The sequence below is a fragment of the Pinus tabuliformis genome, chromosome 1_1 (genome assembly GCF_031772625.1).
Source record: "Pinus tabuliformis cultivar Carrire ecotype Pingquan chromosome 1_1, CPIR1, whole genome shotgun sequence".
NCBI lineage: Eukaryota > Viridiplantae > Streptophyta > Pinopsida > Pinales > Pinaceae > Pinus > Pinus tabuliformis.
Genome location: NC_142297.1, coordinates 423222066 through 423242325, shown reverse-complemented (window position 1 = coordinate 423242325; position 20260 = coordinate 423222066).

Below are 20260 nucleotides of genomic sequence, written 5' to 3'. Positions count from 1 at the left end.
CACACCCGTCTAGATTTGCTGCATCATGGGTCTGGTAAATAACAACCTTCAAAGTGCGAATTGAGCATGGCCTCACATGTTTGTATGACTGGTGAACTTCCACATCAAATATGGAGCCACCATACGTGGCGTTGGGACGTCTAGGCACGCCTGAGACATGGGATTGGTCAGAAACATTTTGATAAAGGGAATGATGTTCATATTTCGAAATTATGTTAATTCATCATGTTCATTTCGATTTCGAAATTATGTTCATTCATCATGTTCATTTCGAAAGAAAATTAAAATTTCATAGTTTCGATGCTCTTTGTATTTTCGAAAGAGAATTGAAATTTCGTATGGCTTCTTATTGTTGGGCCTTATCATGCGTAGAGAACAGTAATGTTATTGTTGGGCCTTATTATGCGTAGAGAACAGTAATGTAATTATTAGTGTCGAAAGTGGACGAGACGTCAATGTAGAAGAATGCCAAAAGTAATTCAAGATTAGCATATGGCCTTGTTTACTCTATTAAGTGTAGAGTTCATGTTTTATATGATATAATGATACATTGATGATCCGGATTATGAAAATTTTGAGGTTGCATGTCAACCATGGTGTATATTACCGTCGGATATAAAGTTTTCGACCTTGTTTGGAATGAATGTATTAAAATGCGGTGAATATAAGTTATTGAATCCTGGTAGATAGTCGAATTTGTGCACTGTAAGAAGACTAACAAAGAAATCATTTTTAGTCAAGAGTTGAGAAGAACTCCTGTAGGAAAGTTACAGTTTTGATTGACATTTGAAATTTCGGCATAAAAGTAATTGCTCTATGAATGATTGTTTTGCATACATTAATGATTGTTTGTGCACATGAGATTTATGATTTTGTTAATCACCAAAGTGGTCAAAATCAGAATGTTGGTTTGCATAAGGTATGTGTTATAAGTTATTTGTGCACATGAGATTTATGATTTTGTTAATCACCAAAGTGGTCAAAATCAGAATAATCATTTAGTGCATAAGTGACATAATGATTATTGATAGAAATTTCCAGTTATAATAATACCAATTAAGAACTGGCGTCACTAATGATAGAACCTGAGAACTTACCCAAAGGAAAGTCTTGTTCTATAACTAGTTGACATGATGAGGTTTGATAAATATTTTGATTAAATAAATATTGATCATCCAAAGATGTCAGTTCTATTTAATTGAATATATTTATTACCTACTTATGTTTTGGTATTTAATTATGTTAAGTATAAGATAGTATCTACCCAAAGGAGTGCTATATTATACTATTATGTCTACATTTGAATCGCGTTAGTCATGAGCTTATAGTTATTTCATCTTTATGGGAAACGGAATGAAATCTTCAATTGAAGGCATTGGGACTTATCGTCTAATTCTAGAAAGTGAATATGTATTAGACTTATACAGTACCCTTTATGTACCTTCATTATCTAGAAACCTTATTTCCGTAAGTAAGTTGGATAATTCTGGTTTTAGATGTATGTTTGGATCTGGCTGTTTTAATTTATATAAGAATACTGATAATGTTGGTTCTGGTATTCTAATTGATGGTTTATATAAATTGAAACTGAATGACACTTATGTGAATTCCCTGTTGAATGTAGTAAATAATGTTGGATGTAAACGTACCAGGTTGAATGAAAATTCTGCTTTCTTGTGGCATAAACGACTAGGTCATATATCCAAAGAAAGAATGATGAGATTAGTAAGTAATGAAATTTTGTCAAATTTGGACTTTAGTGATCTAGAATTATGTGTGGATTGTATTAAAGGTAAACAAACCAAACATAATAAGAAAGGAGCCACTAGAAGCAGCCAGCTTCTTGAAATAATACACACTGATATTTGCGGACCTATGGACACTTCAGCCTTTAATGGAGAAAAGTATTTCATCACTTTTATTGACGATTTTTCCCGTTATGGTTATATCTATTTGCTTCATGAAAAATCTCAATCTGTGAATGTCCTTGAGACGTTTGTAAAGGAAGTTGAGAGGCAATTAGATAAAAAGGTGAAAATCATAAGGTCTGATAGAGGTGGTGAATATTATGGTAAATATAATGAGTCATGGCATATGTGCGCAATACACAATGCCAGGTACACCACAGCAAAATGGTGTAGCAGAAAGACGCAACAGGACGTTAATGGATATGATTAGGAGTATGATGTCAGATTCTACACTACCTAAGAATTTGTGGTCGTATGCTCTCAAAACCGCTAATTATTTGTTGAATAGGGTTCCTAGTAAAGCTGTTCAAAAGACTCCTTTTGAGTTATGGACTAACAGGAAACCTAGCTTAAGACACCTGCATGTTTGGTGTTGTCCAGCGGAAGCGAGAATTTATAATCCACATGAAAAGAAATTAGATTCTCGAACGATCAGTGGGTATTTTTAGGATACCCTAAGAAATCTAAAGGGTACGTGTTTCACTGTCCTAATCATAGTCCAAGAATTGTAGAAACTGGTAATGCAAGATTCATTGAGAATGGTGAAGTCAGTGGGAGTACTAGAAGAGAAATAGTAGAAATAAAGGAAACAAGGGTAAATGTTACATTGCCCAGAATAGTTCCTCCATCTACTATTACTCCAAATGTTGTTCCAGCTGTTGTAGAACAACATGATGATAATGAACAACATATAAAATGAAGAAGTACTTCCTGAAGGAAATGACTTACATAATGCTGATATGCATGAACCACAACAAGTAGCATTAAGAAGACCTCAAAAAAAAAAATCGTAGGTCAGCTATTTCTGATGATTATGTGGTTTATATGCAAGAATCAGATTATGATATTGGAATCAATAAGGATCCAGTTTCGTTTTCACATGCTGTAGAAAGTAAAGAGTCAAAGGAATGGATTAATGCCATGAAAGAAGAAATGAAATCCATGCAACATAATGAAGTTTGGGATCTCGTTGAATTACCACATGGTTGTAAAAGAGTCGGATGCAAATGGGTTTTTAAAACCAAACACGACTCTAGTGGTAATATCGAACGGTATAAAGCTAGACTTGTTGCTAAGGGTTACACTCAGAAAGATGGTGTTGATTACAAGGAGACATTTTCTCCTGTTTCGAAAAAGGACTCACTAAGAATAATAATGGCATTAGTAGCTCATTATGATTTGGAGTTACATCAAATGGATGTGAAAACAGCCTTTCTGAATGAAGATCTTGAAGAGGATGTTTATATGGATCAACCTGAGGGTTTTTCTGTAGAAGGTAAAGAACAATTGGTGTGTAAACTTAAGAAGTAAATATATGGGCTTAAACAAGCATCCCGGCAATGGTATATTAAGTTCAATACCATTATTACATCTTTTGGTTTTAAGGAAAATACGGTTGATCACTGTATATACCGAAAGATCAGTGGGAGCAAGTTTATTTATCTGGTCCTTTATGTTGATGACGTCTTGCTTGCTGCAAATAATTAAGTATATTGCGTGAGACTAAGGAATTTCTCTCAACGAAAGATTACATGCTCATCCAATGAATCGGAAGTGATTGGATATAGCGATTCAGATTTTGCTGGATGCATCGATACTAGAAAATTGACTTTTGGTTACCTGTTTATGTTTGCTCGAGGTGCCATATCATGGAAAAGTGAGAAACAGACTATCGTTGCTTCATCCACTATGGAGGCAGAATTTGTGGCATGTTTTGAAGCCAAAATTCATGCATTATGGTTGCGGAACTTTATTTCAGGACTTGCGGTTGTCGACACCATTAGCAAGCCGTTGAAAATTTATTGTGATAATTCTGCAGCAGTATTTTTCTCAAAGAACGAAAAGTACTCTAAAGGTGCCAAACATAAAGAACTGAAGTATCTTGTTGTGAAAGATGAGGTTCAGAAACAAAGAATGTCAATCATGCACATCAGGACAGAACTTATGATTACAGACCCTTTGACGAAAGGGTTACAACCAAGACAATTTAAGGAACATGTTCAAAGAATGGGTCTTGGTTGTATTAATAATAATTGATGTGTGACATTCTGAGCTCTTTTATTTGTTTCTGATATACAATCATGTGTTTCTTGTTTTAATGTAGTAGTACGTATTTTATGTAATTTTAAACAAGAAAGAGTCTTATAAAGATATTATTTTTAATCATTATGATATAAGACATTATGTGGACCATTATGTTGTTTTATATAAATTATGAGTATGAATTGATGGATTGCTGGTATTGTAGTATATGGAAGGGAATGCATTGAATTAATAGTGCACAACCGCCATAACTCTCAGCAATTTATCATAGTATGATGTTCAACGCTTAATATTATGAATAATCGGGTCAAGTGGGAGAATGTTAGAAATCTGCAGTTTCTAAACCTTAATGTGACCCGTTTAAAAGCATTAAAGCATTAAAGCACTAAAGCAGTTTAAAGCATTAAAGCACTAAAGCAGTTTCTAATCTAAAGCATTAGATCTTAAGCGTTGAATTGGTATATGATGGACGTACCAGATTAGAGTTAAATAATATATAAAGGATTGGGTCCTCTCTCTCCCACACACAAGAGTTGCATTCTTCTCCATCAAGAAGCACATAAAGGAAGTGAGGGCAAGAGGAGAGAAACCGAATTCTGAGAAGAAGACAGAAGACAGAAGACAGAAGATGGCTGCCATTAATTCTTCCGCTGTTAATAAAGGTATGTCATCTTAAACAAAGATCATATTAAGTTTGTCAGTGAAATATTTGGTATTGATAATCTTTGGGCTGTTAATGCATAATGGAAATTTAACATACTATGGTATCCAATCGCATAGGGTTAAAATAGTTTTCCATATTTATTCTCATACTTGCACTATAGTGAAACCAAGGCATAAATACTTTATTGCGCAAGTGTGATTTAAGAATGAAATAACAAAAATAGAGGAATTAAACATTCTTACCTAATGCAATTAAAGGCAGTGCATACTCCTTGTTGTGCATATGGAAAGAGGTGGTATTATTAATTGTCTCCAAAAATATTTCTAGGTAGTAGTAGGTTGGGGAAAAATGAAATCAAGAAAAAAAAACCTGAAGTAAAAAGGGCGACCTGATGAGATATTTCTTACAAGAGATCAACCAAAAAAACCAACAAAGGGGTCATCTTCCATACTAATAACATCAAAATTGCACGTTTCAAAAATAAGAATTAAAATGAAGGTAAGAAAAACATCTAAGCGCTTACCTTACATTCACCATTGGATCTAGAACTGCTGAATCCATTAATTTAACATGTGTTGCTCCCTATCCAGAAAGAGGAGAAAAATTTATTACTACACATATTGATTTCATATAAAGCCAACCCTGCAAATATCATAAATAAGTAAGACAAGGCGTAGCTGAATGTCATAAAACAAAAGAGTATTAAATGAAGGTGAGGAAAAATCAGAACTCATTGGAATGGAACCCAAATATGAGTGGTATATCCGATAAAACCCAAGTGAAAACATTAGCACCAGAAGAGATAATGCTAGAGGACAACAAAGTATGGTGTCTAAGAAAATTTAGCTTATAGAGACACCATAAGTGTATGTGAGATCAGTTTAAAGAAAAATAACGCTGCCCTCTCCCATAAGAAAAATTTGTACTTGTAAAGCCTAGCCATAGACATATGTGAGAGTTGGATAAATTAAGCCATGCCTCCATGACACATGTACACTAACAAGGGGTTTGGTACATGGCACTGGTAGAAGAAACAACACCACCACAAAACCTCAAAACAAAATGAAGAACAAAAATAGGAAAGGGAGAGAAAATGAAAAAGGTACAAGAGATTAGGTTTTTGAGTGGGGAGATCCCCAACCTCAATTTCCATCCTCACATATGTTATAGACATTTTTGTGCCTCACAGCATGGAGCATGAAATGTCAATAATCTGAGGGATCCAAAGTCCCCAAACATGTTGTTCTTACCCTTAGAGGAACAAGGTCAGCAAACCACAGCTTTGCAAATCAGTCTTCCACTGAAAAAACACTCAAAACAGGTCAATTTTGGATCAAAGCAGCTACTCCAAAGGGTACCTGCGTTGCATAGCAGGTTCAACAAAGGCTACCTGCGTTGCAAAGCAGGTAGGACAAAGGCTACCTGCGTTGGGCGTAACTGGACATGTGGAGGAATCTTTTTCTCAAAGTGCCAGTGCCCAGGAAGCTTCCAGAAAGGCATGTGATCAAAAGATTCGCCTAATAATGAGTTAAGAGCTTCTAGAACTCCAAGTGGAAGGTAGAAACTCCAAGTGAAGGACTGAAGAACAACTGGAGTTGAAGAGCACAACAAGTCACACATCAACATGACTTGCCTTCACTCCAAAACTCTATATAAGGATCTCATCCCATGGGATCTGGAGGCCGGAATTTAGCGCAAAGAATTGTTGTTGGTTTGCAGTTGTGAGCATTGGGTGATTGCTTGAGGGAGGTGAAGAAGAGATTTCTCTCCGTCGGGAAGGTGATGCTGGATTGGACCTCTCATGGTTGTATCACCGCCTGAACCTTACTTCCATATATTAATAAAGCATCTGAGGTTCTTCTATTCGCATGTGTTTCAATGATGTATTGTCTTACTTGCATTTTTGATTTATGCTAATCCTTGAATCGTTTATGCATGCATGCTTCTTGTAGTTTCCTTTTCTTGTCTTGTTTACAGGTTCTCGTGTAGCTGGGCCCGTGAAAAGACTTGGAGCTGGGAGCAAGCGGCCAACAAAGGAGATAGGATCGACCATTTGCGCAAGACATCGGTAAGTGGATCTATCCCTTTTATCTCTTGCATGTCATAAAGAAGAAACTTTAGATAGCTTTGCTTTCAGCTGTTGCTAAGGAACTGTCACCCTTAGAGTGGGTTAGGGTCATTCCGAGTTGGATACTTTCCCCCACAACAGACTGGCGACTCCGCTGGGGAGCGTGTCTTGTTGGTAGCTTGTGGATACTTGCTATTCATCTCTTGAACAAAGGGAGTACCGAATCGAACTGCATGCGAGTCCTTCGAATGCAAAGTAGAGGGCAGCTACTCTAGCCCAGTGCGGGGCATGTTCATGATTTGAAGAGCTGATCCACAAGGACTCTTTTGCTCTTTGTGATAGTGTTCATCTTCCTTAATCATCCTCTAGAGTATACTTGACTGATAGCCTCTGATTTGAGCAAAAACCGTTGATTTTTGAGCAAACTGTGACCCGGAATCTGGGAAGGACGAGAGTTGTCTCGTTCAGTGCAGCTGCAACAAAGGCTACCTGCACTGCAATGCAGGTCCCGAAGGGGCTACCTGCGCTGCATCCCTGTTTGACAGTGCAGTACCTGCGCTGATCCAGTTTCGCCTTGTGCAACTGGGGTTCCCCACTGTCTGTTGCCCAGTTTTCAATATTGTTTTTGCAGCCTGCTGTCAACCTGTATACCCAGCTGAAACCACTTTTCTTTGCCCTCATTCCGCCTCAGTTGTATGTTGAAACCGTGATTGTTCTTATTGTATTTCTTGCTTTCATTCACAGTTTCCCGTAGCGAAAGTGAGCTAGTCTTGCCGTGACCTCTTAGATCTAGACCTTTGAGAAAGTGTCGTTGTGATTCTAAGAGCTAGTTTATTGATGTTCATAGCTGCTTGAGCATTTTCTTTCGTTTTCTGGTTCGAATTTCAGTATTTCTTGTGTAGAAACGAGTAAATCTTAAGGTGTTCTTTTGATTGTTGGACAATACTCGTGTGCTTTCGCTAGAAATTGAATTCGAAATCGTACAACAGCTTTCTTTTTGTCATACACAACATTAAGAAAGAAGAAAAGAAATACTTGCATTGTGCATGTGCATTTTGACAGTTTGCATGTCGATTTAGGGAAAGTGCATTAGTGTGTGCTCCATGATCTGTTTGAAAAGATGATGTCTTTCTTTTCCTTCAGTAGTTAAGGTTTTCATAAGTTGAAAGAATTGAAAAAGCTTGCTTATCATTCTTAGACTGCATTTAGGAGTTGTCTCATACATCACGTGGTGATCCATAAAGGCAAACTGCTAAACAAGATCAACCTAAAAAGAACTGAATTTATCTAACAACGCTTTGAAACATAACGAAACACAATAGAGGTCTAGGTAGATACGTGAACCGACATCGTTAAACATAGTGACTGTCGATCTCTACGAAGGTGGGTGATTCCTCCTGAGGGATGATAGCACTAATACGGACTTGTGCCCCCGCGTACCGTCGCGTATATTGGGGGACCCCTATAGGAACAAAGCCTTTATCCATAGGAAGCCGTGTCGACTGCCCTACTGATCGCGATGCAGTGAACACAGCATTCACGAAGATCGACCACTCGTACCGTAAAACGTATTCTGTGGTTTCGCGAAAGGTTTGGCACACCCTTGCCTAGAACTCCAGGGTAGTTTCTTTTGGCCTCTTTCAAACTCTATAACTGAAAAAGTCCATCCGAGCATTTGTCACTTCGGGCTCGTTAATACATCGAAGGAGACTAGAGTCATCTTTAGCTTTTTCTCGACTCTTAAAAAGTGAAAAAGCAAGTTGTGTCTAAAGCGTCGTCATAATAAAATTCATTCTAAATGGAACATAATCACCCCTTATTCCTACGTTGATCTTAAGGTTGAGAACATGGAACGCACCGATCAAGGGATTCCACATGATGGGACCCCTAGCCCTTTCTCCTCTTGGGGAGAAGTTGGTGCGCCCCACATGGCCACATTGTCGCTTCCAGGACTGACAATTGGCCTACCAGTATGGCTATTCTCAGCCGCTGTAGTTCAGACCACCACGGTTCCTGAACAGTCGAGTCAACAGTTAGACCAGTCTAGAGCTACCCCCCAACCTTCCACTTCTTATACGCCTTCCTCCGATCCTTCTTCTTCGAAAGGTCAAGCCGCCAAAAGCGGAACTCCCATAGAAAAGAAGAAGGAAAAGAAGAAGAAAGAAAAGAAGCAGAAGGAGACAAAGGCGCCTGGGGGCAAGCAGAAGGTATCTAACGAAAACCCACACACAGCACGGACCGGGCCCAAATCGCCATGTGTCATATGTAGAGGGAACCACTTCCACAGTGATTGTCCCAGTATTCCCCGGATACTAAGGGACTGGTCCCCTCGTTTGCACAGTTCGGAAGCGTCAACCTCTGACAACCAGGTTGAATGCTTACCGTCGACCAGCGAAAGTGAAGGTTCTAGACGACGGGGGGGAATGAGATCCCCCTGCGAACTGTGTGAAGGCAATCACACCCTTCGCCGTTGTCCCTTTTTAGACGAAGCAAAGAGAGTTTTGGAAGATCAACCGGTGACACCGGTGCTACTTCCTCCTGGATATCAAAAACTCGCGCCAAGTCCTTCGTTGGTCGAAAATACAGCTGCCCCGCTCATAGGGCCAGCTGAAGTGTCAGTCGCTGAAAGTGAACCTACTGAATCCGGATCAGACGAAAGTCCAAAGGTCGAAACGGCAGTTGACCCGGTTCTCCCTTCAGAAGTTTCACCTTCACACACCACAGTCACTGAGGATTCATCTTCAGTTGACGCCCTCACCGAAGAGAGTAAGGATGACACCGTCCATATTCTTTTCGTCAACACCGATTCTGATAAACATCAGGGCAATGTGCCCACTCCTTTATCGCAGGAAGGAGCATCGTCAGGATCGTATCCGGCCGTATATTCGGTCCCACCACCAAGCAACCTGGTTGTGTCCTTTGATTGGAACCAACTAGGCAGACCCCGGTTACCAGCCAGTATACCATTTAGAATTATTGTCCAAATATACAAAATGGTCATGGCTGGAACTATCATTGATGAAGGGGCGTCTGTGAGTATCCTGTCCTCTATTGCTTGGAAAGCACTGGGTTGCCCAGCGCTTTTGCCTGAGAGAAGGAATCTCTCGGGTTTTGACAAAGGAACCAGTCGACCATTAGAGATTCTACCTAATGTGCCTATTACACTGAAAGAGAAGGCTGTCAAGATAGATTTGATGGTCGTCCAAGGACCCTTGGATTATAACCTACTCCTTGGACGAGACTACATATATTGCATGGAAGCAATAGTCTCCTCACTCTTTCGAATAATGTGTTTTCCATACGAAGGAAGGATGGTCAAGCTCGTAGACCAACTTTCACTTCCGGGATCACACATCGCGAATAGTCACATACCTATCCTCAATGGTCTTTTCGATCGTCTTTTCGATCAAGAAGGGTCTCTACCTCCGGTTCTTCTTCCTGATGAAGGCGAGTGATTCGGGAAAGGAAGGCTGGAACCCAGGGGGCATGCATCCTGGTCTGCTCTGGAGGCAGAAAAAACCTTGGGTGTAAAGTAGAATTTCCGCGGGAGAATATGACTAGTCCGTACCCCGTCCCCTCCTTCATCTTTGTGAATCTTCCTCTGAGCCATCCTCTTCGAAAGGAAGAAGAAGGACAGGAAGACAAATAGAGACTGGGAATCTCAGAAGGGGCTGTTAGGAGTGGGGTTGTTCTAGAATAGGATTCTTCTGTCAAGGTTACTTGTTTGACAAAGGTCATTCACCTTTGTCTAGATAGGTAGGCTCTACCAAAGAGGGGGATCCGTTTGCGGCAGCAAGTAGGTACCGTCTTTGGGTAAAAGGCCAGCCTCACCCATTAAAACAAATGTTTTAAAGGATAAGTAGGGGCAGCCCCCAAAGAAAGAGATGCTATTTGCTGCAACAAATTGTAACCATCTTTGGATAACCTAATAATAGACATTGCCGAAGAAAGATTCTGTTTAAAATAATTAACAGAACAATCTTTGGGTAACCAGAAAGAGGTAGGCCTCTCCCGGTAAAAAAAATGTTTTACTTGCAAATTGAGGGGTAACCTTGAAATTAGACTTACACCTGGGGGCATGCAAACCTCTTGGAAGGCAAGCATAGGCGACTTTTAGTTTTAGGTAGAACTAACCCACTAACCCGTAGATAAGTCGATACCTGGCTTGCACAAAAAGAGGATATGGGGCATAGCTTCGTGAGATAAAGCTCCTTAAAAAATAGAGATCTCACACGAGACCTTTCTACATTATGACTGGTAAAATCGAGCAGTTTTAGCATAAAGTTCATGCTCGTTAAAAAATAAACGCAAGATCCGAGCAGTTTTAGCACATAGTTCATGCTCGTTAAAAAATAAACATAAGATTGAGCAGTGTTTTGGCGCATTCAAGCTCGTTAAAAAATGAACCCATCTCGGTAAATAACCGTTGAGTATGTAACCTGATCAACCATAAAAGCCTTGGTCGTGTTTTGCACCTGCCACCTCCACTTTCATTTGGCCGATCGTTCACCTCCATATGATTGTTTACCCATTTTGAGGAACAGCTGCGAAGAGTGATTTCACCTAGCCATCCTTGTGACACTGCCGTGATTGGAAAATTCCAACCCGTACCTGGAATCTGTAGCTATCCCTGTTTATCACTCGTTCCTCAAAAGACGAGTCTTCTTTAAGCTCTTTTCAACTGGCTCGTAAAAGATGAAAAGATTGCCGAGTTGTGGCCTTCCAGCTCATTAAAAAGACCGGAAGAGCCATCCCTCCTCTAGATTTTAATCTTTTTGGACCTGACGGATTATTGCACAAAAAGATCGAGCGCTTGTCTAGTTCGGCTCGATAAAACTATCGAACATTCATCCCTTCTGTATTGTTTTATACTTTTTCGGACTTAAGGGATTAGATGACGAAAAAGGACCTTTGGAGTCCACTTTATGTACCCTTTTCAGACTCTCTAAAAATGAAAAGGACCGAGCTGTCTTTTTCGCTGGGCTCGTTAAAAGGGGTGAAAAGCGACAAACTTGTCTGTAGACGAGAACGAGTTTCCCTATCACTAGGCTCATAAAAAACATAGCGATGGGCTTGCCCGAAGGGCAGGTTATAGAACAAGCATATGTCATCCTCCTCAAGCTTGACAAAAATAAAGAGGTACTGGTCAGAAATGACTGGGGAAAAATTGGGAGAACCTCAAAGCTTAATGGTAGCAGGTCGCTCTTGAACATGACACTTTTGCCTCCGTAAATATCGGGTTGGGTTATTATCATTCACCGGTCCCTTCACCATGGTCTCGCCATACCATCCATACATGGGGTAATGCTACCGATCCATCACATCAGTGTCGTTATATGTTCAAGAGATGTCATTCAGAAAGTGTCAACCGGGTCCCATCCACTACCATACATCATCTTTCATCCTTCCATGACCGCCACCCTGAATCATATTTCACAGATTGTTTTCACCATCATCACTAGCTCTGTTCCGTGTCACTGATGTGGGATTCATTAAGGCCCTCCTTTGACGGATCGCTTCTTGTCGACATCAGCTCACTATCCAAGAAGTTGATCTAGGAACACCCCCTCAGTACTTTGAAGCTTGCATGCCTCAATGGCAAGTTTCTCACTTCCGGCGATAGGTATACATTAATGACCTTCGACCGGGGAACTTTGCGTGGTGTTCGACGTCAGATCCTATATTCACGCCACATGAATTGTGCTGCAGTACCTTGAGGGTCATCATCATTATCGGTGATTCCTCTCGCGCTTGTTAACATTTTACATTATTGACTGGTAATCAAGCGATGTCTGTCCATGTTCGACTTCAAGAAATTCTCACATGGATCGACATGTACTAGTGTGAAGATCGGACAAGTTTGAAGACCCCGGATCTAGTTTCATCCATCCAGGCTGCGATATATATTCAGGAGATAAAAACATAGACATGTGCAGCAAATGATCATCCTACTAAAAGGATGATAATTAAAAGCAGAGAATTATCCGTCTCTTATCAGACGATCGTCTGTTTATGTACGACAAATGTATTTATAAAGCTGAGCATGGGAAATGCCCGCCTCAACTAGATCATGAAAAGAAAGTATGAAAAGATAATGTATTGTATTGTATTTTGTTACAGGTCACCTCCCGACGATTGAATGAACTTCGGATCCTCCTAATAAAGAATTTCACCCGATAAACGACCTCATACTTTAGGGGGCAACTGTTATAGACATTTTTGTGCCTCACAGCATGGAGCATGAAATGTCAATAATCTGAGGGATCCAAAGTCCCCAAACATGTTGTTCTTACCCTTAGAGGAACAAGGTCAGCAAACCACAGCTTTGCAAATCAGTCTTCCACTGAAAAAACACTCAAAACAGGTCAATTTTGGATCAAAGCAGCTGCTCCAAAGGGTACCTGCGTTGCATAGCAGGTGCAACAAAGGCTACCTGCGTTGCAAAGCAGGTAGGACAAAGGCTACCTGCGTTGGGCGTAACTGGACATGTGGAGGAATCTTTTTCTCAAAGTGCCAGTGCCCAGGAAGCTTCCAGAAAGGCATGTGATCAAAAGATTCGCCTAATAATGAGTTAAGAGCTTCTAGAACTCCAAGTGGAAGGTAGAAACTCCAAGTGAAGGACTGAAGAACAACTGGAGTTGAAGAGCACAACAAGTCACACATCAACATGACTTGCCATCACTCCAAAACTCTATATAAGGATCTCATCCCATGGGATCTGGAGGCCGGAATTTAGCGCAAAGAATTGCTGTTGGTTTGCAGTTGTGAGCATTGGGTGATTGCTTGAGGGAGGTGAAGAAGAGATTTCTCTCTGTCGGGAAGGTGATGCTGGATTGGACCTCTCATGGTTGTATCACCGCCTGAACCTTACTTCCATATATTAATAAAGCATCTGAGGTTCTTCTATTCGCATGTGTTTCAATGATGTATTGTCTTACTTGCGTTTTTGATTTATGCTAATCCTTGAATCGTTTATGCATGCATGCTTCTTGTAGTTTCCTTTTCTTGTCTTGTTTACAGGTTCTCATGTAGCTGGGCCCGTGAAAAGACTTGGAGCTGGGAGCAAGCGGCCAACAAAGGAGATAGGATCGACCATTTGCGCAAGACATCGGTAAGTGGATCTATCCCTTTTATCTCTTGCATGTCATAAAGAAGAAACTTTAGATAGCTTTGCTTTCAGCTGTTGCTAAGGAACTGTCACCCTTAGAGTGGGTTAGGGTCATTCCGAGTTGGATACTTTCCCCCACAACAACATCCCAACCATCTAGGCATGTTAGTGTGATCACATGTATCCCATGTGAGTAGGGGGACATGGCAATAAAGGATTGGGCACATAGTATTTTGAGGTTGAGCTGAATAGGCGACATTGAGAACCATGGGGTACCGTATAACCAAAATTCCAGGGGAAATTTAATACACGCTAATAAAACATTAATTATTCCATTACCACATGGATATACACATCCATAAATATTTGTGTGTACTATGAAGAATTTCAGGGGCACCTCTAGACATGATAACATAAGTCATGCCATGAAGTAATAATAACCTAAAGTGTATTAAGCAAGGGTCTACCCTATTGGGGCTATTCATTTTAATATGTAATTCACACTTAGCAATGAGTACATGTTAGTAAGTGTGTGGTTCTATGGTGTGAATCCCATCAACAAAAACATAGCACTAGGTTTTTTATTTTTTTAATACTATGCACAACCCTTTCAAGTTCGTCTTCTGCCTATGATGTTCGAGTTAGCTTTTCCATCATGCTGAAAAAGAGAATCATAATTTTATTTTTATGTTTAAAAACAACTCTAGGTCATGTATATTCGACTGGGAACAAATTCGAGTCATTTCATCTTTCTGAAATTTGAAATATAGTTTTTTGGAGCATCACGAAATTATTTCGCACCGCATGCAGGATTTAAACTATGCTATGAATTATTTCGTAGTGACTACCAATAGAAATTTCAAGATTGTATATTTGGGTTTTAAATGCTTCATTCATATTCCCATTGAAACATTTGATAATATGAAGCCAATGTAATTCATGGAGGATGGAAACAAATTGGAAGGTGAGAGAAAAATCTCCTATGGAATTTGTCAAATTCAATCCATATTCTTGAGTTGACTTCATATGTTAATGTTGCATGGAATACTATGAAATTTGAGGTTAATGAAAAGTTGTGTTTGGAGTTAGCCTTGGGTTATTGGCAACCAGGGTAATGTGGTCTATCATCAAGTGGTATCATAGCTCAACTACGTTCTTTAGGGAATATCAGACCCTCAACATTCTTTTTCGATGTAGTTATAATAACATAGATTGGATTTTAGAGTTACAGTACAACAGAAAGTGAAATGAAGTGATAGTGGAGCTGCTCACATGTCAATAAGAGTTGACCCGTGAACAGATGGAATTTACAGGTTTAAGATAGCTTGAGAGTGAAAAGAGGTTAAAGAGAAGAAGAACCTTACAGTAGGAGGGGGCAAAGTTGAATTTTTAGGAAGTAAGTGAGATGATTGCAAAGAAGTGAAGAGTTGATATGCTCTTCAGGAAAAACAAGTCTATTGGTTGGAAAGGAATTGGTTAAGCAAGTAGATCCAAGAAATATTGTTGAAGATGAGATCTTATTATAAATCTTATAAAATTTAATGTGATATTTATGCTAACTTGGTAATCAAAAGGATAATCTTTCCAAGACTAGATTGGTAGAAACTACCATATCAAGTATGTTATGTCAAAGGAGAAGCAAAATGAAAAGCTCTTAGATGAGGGTATGGTGACATAATCCAACTGCAAACAAATTTGGGAAAACTAAGAATAGTGAGCAGTGGAATATCCATCATCCAACAATTTTGAAAGTTGAGGAACAAGAGTGCTCAAGAAGGGGTCGTACTGTAGGGAACCTAGAGAAGAGAAGATATCAGGAGGATGACTTGGTATGGGTGAAAATCAACAAACTTGTTATATAGAAGAGAAGGGATTGTTGTAGCTTAGTAGTAGATAAGTAGAGATTACAATAGGAAGAGATCTGTATGAATGTTATTAGTCATAGCAAGGGTTCAGAGGAAAGTGACAAGCAAAAGAATAAAAGTGCCAAAGTAGTTGGACTCAAGGGAATAAGGGGTGAAGGATTTCAGAAGGAGATGTTTGATTTAAGAGTAGAAATCAATCATGTGAAATTGTTGCTACAAGAAAGTCAATATGGCGAGAGTTATGGGGTGATAATGGGGAAGAAAAATATGAGATGGAATTCCTTGTAAAGGAAGTTGAGACAGAACATGCACGTCAAATTGGAAAAAGAAATGAGAAGAACTAAGTGTGAAATGAATTTTTTTTGTATGTAAATTTGAACAAGGATTTTTCTTTGATGAAGAGATAGAGTTTTTGGAGGAATGATTGGAAGAATATCCATGTGATGGGATATTACATAAAGGTTATAAATACAATTCAAGAATATTTTTCTGAATTATATGAGGAGCTAGAATTCTTGGAAGAGAGAATAATGAACCAAGGATTGCATATTCAAAATGAAAAATGAAATTTGAAAAAGGAGAAGATTTTCTTATATGACAACTAAGATGAAACTGCAAGCTACAACCAGTAGGTTGTAAAGGACATAAATAAACCATAATTAGATGAATATTGATTAAATTTTGTAACAAAAGAAGGTATGGATCAACCTAAAGACAAAAAATTTTAACCAAGGATTGAATTAAAAGTTGAGATTGACAAAATGAAAGTAGGAAGGTATATTTATTTGTATGAAGAAACAACCTATGCTTCTAAGGAAATTTTTGAGCAATGTATTGGCATGTTTCAATTGTTCGTTAGCAAGTAAAGTTCAAAGTTCGCAGCAAAAGTGGTAGAAGGAGGTACAATTTGATTAAATATATGCTAATCTTTTTAAGTTTAATTATGAAGGTGACAGTAGTGGAAGGTAAGGATATTTGTAGTAGCCTACAGAAAATAGTAGTTGAAGGGTTGTAGAGGAAAGAACCAAGAAGATGCGAAAAACCCAAACTGAGGACAAAGTTGGGTGAGATATCATGTAGAAATGTGGAGACTTGTTACTCTAGAGGTGTGTTTCCCAATGTGATGGGATGGTCACATGATGATGTTGGGAGAAATTTTGAACTTTTTGTACAAAATTGTAAATATTTACATTAAGAAGTGAATTTTGTTTTCAGAATAAATTGGAGGAATTATTTCCTAATATAAATATATTTTCAGTGTTCCTTATTTTGTGTACAAGGGGAACCAATTCATCTTGGGACTCTTGATTTCCCCATGTTAGCTTTCTTTTAAAGAGAAAGAGTGTTTGGAAAATGTGAAGTGGAGGAGAAGAGATAAAGGTCGAAAGAGGCTTCGGATGCATATGCCCATATTTTGTATCTAGCAAGTTTTAATGTATATTTGAATTTGATTAATGAGAAACAAGTTTATATGCCTTTGTGTTTGTTAATTTATCTATATGCATATTATTAATGAAGATTTGATTTAGTAATCTCTCCACTTGTTAAGTCGATTTATATTAAGGATCTGAATGTGTCGAGAAGTGTGGTGGTTGTATGCTTTCGGGGCAAGTTCATTTTTGTTCAAGTGTGATTTGGAGATGAACATATATTCACTTGTGAGTATGGCTTGGGGATTGAGTTCCATTAATGTGTTATAGATGTTATATATTGATGGTATGCTATTATTGAGCCATGTATTGTCATGGATACTTGAGTACCTACTATTGATATGTGACCGGTGCTAGTACATTGTAGGTTGAGCTCAAATTGAAAGAAAATATGAATATTGTGGCTTCAACCATTGTGTGGTTTGTTCACGGTTATTTTTAGTTTTTTTTCAAAATACATCTCATGAGGTGCCTTGCCTTCTAGGTTAGTAAGTGGGTGGTTTTGTGTTGTGAACCCCATCAACAAAAATATAGCACTCTGTTTTTGGTTTTTTTTAATATATTCCACAAACCTTTCATATTTCTCTTCTATCTTGTATGTTTGAATTAGCTTTGCAATCCTGGCATAGAAGGGCATCATAATTCAATTATTGTGTTATTTAGAAAGTATAGGCCATGTAGAATTGAATGGGATCAAAGGTGATTCGTTTCAACTTCCTGAAACCTGAAATACAGTTTTTTTGGGTGCTACAAAATTATTTCACGCTGCCTACACGATTTTAATTGCACCATGAAATTATTTCGCAACACCTATAAGCATAAATTTCAGGAATCTATGTTTGGGTTTTAAAAGCTTGTTTTTCCTTCCCGTTTCACCATTTGATAAGATGAATCCCATGTAATTGGATGAGGAGGGAAAAAAATGGGAAGGTGAGAAAAAAATCTCACACAAAATTTTTCGAAGCCAATCCATATTCTTAGGTTGAATGCACACGTTAATGTTGCATGGAATTTTATGGAATTTGAGGTTAATAAAGGTTTGTGTTTGGATTTAGCCTTGCATTATTGGTAGTCAGGGTAACGCGGTTTGTCATCACATCGTCTCTTTTTGAAATTCGTTCCAAATTTTGTCTTATTTGTAGTGAATTACCACATATGTGGAGTGTCCAATCAAGTAATGCAATGAGTATTGTTATGAAGAGTATTCATAGAGAGGTACTTCATGAGTCATCAAACAACAAATTCATTTATGAAAAAAAGATTAACTTGTCTTCACTGCCACAAACCCACAATAGTTTAGGGGTGCCAAAGTAATAAGGGTGATTGTGGCAATAGTAATAAAATATTACATCTTAAGGTTGGAGTAAAGCTAAAAGTATGTTAAAGGCCTTTATATCTAATTGTTTTATCCTTATATAAAAAAAGAGGAGTGAGATGTTAAGTAAGAAAACTCCAAATTGATATCTCTTTGCAAGGTTCTTTACCAAACTATCAAGAATACCATTACCCTCAAATTAAAACCCATGTAGATTTGTAACTAGAAGACAAATCACAGATACCCAAGAAACAATTTTTTCTTTCAAAATTAGGAATGAGGACAAAATTTTCATGAAATTAGATATTGCAATAGAGCTCATGGAAAGATTAAGGCTTAGGATATCTATTTATTTTGTATATTGTATATTATTAGTGCATCAGTTAGGTCATGTGATTCTTAATGAGGTTTAGGAGATTTATATATTTTGTATATTGGGAATGATTGTACTTGGGATATGAATATTTAGTTCTTATTAGTTTATGTTAACTTAGACATGGAATTTCACTAATGTGGGGGAACATACTCAAACTTTATCACAAGGCACCAAAGATATCGACTATGGGATTTGAAACCAATGGATGGGATAACATCGTAGCAACCATTGAATCATTATTATGAGGTTGTTTTAATTGGAATTGTAAAGTCAAGACCTTCAAAGTAATGAATTTGAAATCCTTATTTAATAGTTATTCATCCTATGATGAGGAACGTTGGATAGGGATTCCACAAGCAAAAACTTAGTGTCACTTCCATCTTTAGCTTAATTCATAAGAGAGTTTCTAAATTACATTGTTGGTATGGCATATTTCATAAACCAACACATCCATCATTCTCGTCGTATTTACTAAATTCAAATATTTCCATGTTTATACGAACGTTATCTTTGTGACTGGGACTTTTTTGTAAGTAAAATTGAGAGTGGGTTTGAGTGAAGGTTGACTTCGTTAAATAGTAGCGGTTTTAGGCACATGGTATAATGCACTCATGATATTATGGTCCCTGGTATTGCATGTAATGAAGCCTATAAAAAGTTGAGAATACTTCATTGTAATGTAGGCTTCAGGTGAGCGGAAAAGGCTCACTAGGCGAGGATTTTGGCCCATGCTAATCTATTGATTATTTGATCGGGCAAACCATTGATTTTATTTGATTTTATGTGCACTCCTTTTTTTGACAGCAAATAAGGTTCTGAAATCTTAAGGGTGGAGAGTGAAGCGGTTGAACCGCGCAACACCCGGGCAAAGGCATAACCTCTAGCCTGCCAAATGAATCCAGTGCCCGAAAACAGATAGCCTGGTAGAAATCAATGGTAGGGCTCTATCTTTCTCAAATGAAGGTCAAATCCTCTGTGGACATCACAGCATATTTCCCTTTGAAAACATTGTGACAAGGTTTGGGTGCCCCTGTAGCCTGACTAGCTACATCCTCTGCCCTATTTCTTCTGCCGATCCTTAGCTGGGGGATTCCACCCTGCCCTATTTCTTCTGCCGAACCTTAGCTGGGGGATTCCACCCTGACCCTCTTCTGCTTGGTCAATCTTTCTCTCTGTGGCTTCTCATTATTTCTTTTACCGATAAAGAAATAGCTCGTAGGTTTAATCAGAGGCAAGAAGGCGTATGATGCGGAGGCTAAAAAGAATTGAAGCAAGAAACACAAGCTTAACTTCGCCCACCATTCGTGTTCTGTAAAAATGGACTGTCGCAAGAAAATGTCAGGAAAAGACCTGGAATAAGAATGAGGAAAGTCCTGTAATAAATCAGGCTTTGGCGAATATAAATTAGGGTTTTTTCCTGCATT